The sequence below is a fragment of the Papaver somniferum genome, chromosome 4, assembly GCF_003573695.1.
Source record: "Papaver somniferum cultivar HN1 chromosome 4, ASM357369v1, whole genome shotgun sequence".
Taxonomy (NCBI): Eukaryota; Viridiplantae; Streptophyta; class Magnoliopsida; order Ranunculales; family Papaveraceae; genus Papaver; species Papaver somniferum.
Window position 1 is genome coordinate 58,764,053 of NC_039361.1, and position 2,554 is coordinate 58,766,606.

Genomic DNA, 2,554 nt, shown 5'->3' on the forward strand with positions numbered 1-2,554 from the left:
AAGCATAAACAAACTAGGTGCAATCAAAGTTCAACAACCGTTAGTCAATCAAATCAACCGAAAACTAATAATAAACTGCAATTATGTAGTTTCCCACCAACGATACTCGTAGAGCTTCCCAATCCCAAAGAAGTCTTTAAAACGAGCGGTCGTAAACCTGTGAAATTGTATTCTCGTGGGGAAGTGCAAGAGATTTCGCCTAATTAGGATACTTTCCTCTCCGAATAGACGACTCCACTAGTAACAACACAACTAGGTAGTTTTGCTGGCTCTGAGGATTAGTTTGCTCGAAATGCAAACTTCGATATTTGTTAACCAAGGAAATTTGAACACCAAGGAATTTCCAAAACCGAAAATATTCTCAAGATATGCAATATATTTCCAAATTCGGTTTTCATAATTCCTGGAAATTCTCTGTCTAAATATTGACCGAAATCTCAGTAGAACATCTCCAATTAGTAAATGCACATTACCAATTTTTATTTTCTAAAGATATGCATTGTAATTGCTGGAAATTAAAAGCATATAAAACTAAAAACCTTAATTAAAAGATTCTCAATTTATTTCGATCCGGGATTCTCCTTAGTTACTAAGGAATATCTTTGAACACTAAAAGATAAGAATTACTGCACATGTTCAAAGTATGTTGACATCTTTACTTTGTAAATCCTTTTTCATATTTACAATCTTGGAACCGATTTGCCACACTTCCAAACGAGTTTAGAATTGGTTCATCTGACTTCCGAGAACTATGTGATTGATTATCCTATCAAATCACCATTAATGGGCTTCACGGTTCTACCAAAACAAAGTTTCGGTTCTACCTCCACGTGGGTACTAGGATCGGTCACACTAGCTTTCCAAAAATTGGTTGACTAGGTACTAGGATCGGTTACCACATTATTATGGTATTTTAGTTGTGATCGGTTGCACAAGTCATAGGATCGGTCAACAATTACTAAGATTTGTTGCACCTCTTTGATCGCTGTCGTATGCGTCAAAAATAATTTCACTTTCCTATAGTATATGATAAGAAAGAGTTCGTTTCCACAGAGAGGCAATTGTAGTTATTATGTATTAATCTCCTAAAGTAACCAATTGGGGGGATTTCAGATTTTTATGTAAGCAATAAAAGTAAATCAATAGCAAAGTAAATTGGAGAAATAATCAATGAGAGAAAGATACTGGTCAAGGAATTCATCTTCAATCTTAAACATGTGATTGCATACATAATTAGAATTACAATTTAATCTCTTTATCATCAAAACCCTAGAGTATCAAGAGAGCAGTATAATCTAATAATTTACTGAGTTTATCAACACACACATTAGAGCTGCGTATGTGAATTCTACCTAAAGAATAACCTAACTCCTTGCGCTAATTAAGTTCAATTCCTATGAGCATTAAGTTTGGGAAATAGACTAATCAATGCAATTGTCATACATTGCGCATGACAATTCGTACAATGGTCAAACTCTACATATGATTACAAGAGTGTATCACTACAACCATAATCATATCATGCTACTTGTATTTGTGGTTATCGCTCGATGAAAACCCTAAAATAGCTATGGACAAGGATGCAAGTTGAATTGATTGGCCACTCAACTAAACAAACATCTAATCCTATCACAATACATCAATCATGTGATATTAAAACAGTAGAGATGTGAACGATAATCAAGAGAGAAAACTAATGCATTAATCAAGCAAAAGTTTTAGAAATAGGACTACATCCTTAACCAATAATATACGATTTAGCTACTCATAAATATTGAGTTCATCATAATCAATAATCAAATAAAGAAGATGAAAGCAAAGCAAACCCTGGTAGCATAAGTAAAAGTGGCTCTCTCCTTAGCTCCAAGAATGATACCTCAACTCCAAGTTGTAGAAGTCTTTCCTTTTATGTCTCTTCTTAGGTAAAGTCTTTAGAGCCCAAAGTCCAAGTGGTCCAACAAGCCCATATGTGAGAAAAACCCACGTAGAAAATCTGCCCCAAAAGTGGTCGCCGGAATACTGGTTGAGATGCCGGAAATTGGCCGGGAACATCACCAGAAAAATACCTCAGGTGACCAGTAAAGAACCTCAGACCACCGGTCAATGTTTAGTTAACCGAGTCAACTCGGGAAGTCATACCGAGTCAGGTGGATCGGCTCTAACTGGGTAACTAGGCTGAGTTCGGTTCTTGGCCAAAGCCTGAGCTGTTGCAGTCTTGCACAGGCTGTAGTTGGTGTTGCACTATGTTTGTGCATCATTGTTTCTCAGTCAACCATTTCCCTGTAACTCATTTCCTAACATTCATTCATTCAGCTTCTTCTCTGCCAGGCCACCAACATATCATAGCTGCACCTAACATACATCTGCAACTTCTAATCCATTTCCATTTTCAACACCAACAAGCACATCACACCCTTTCCGTTGTAAGCCCGCCATCAAGTACTTCCACAATTCATCACTTCCACTGCCCATCAAACCACAAGCACATTCTTAGCTCCATTCTTACAGCAGCCAAGCCCGCAATATCAGTCATGTCCATACTCGGTGCCTCCGA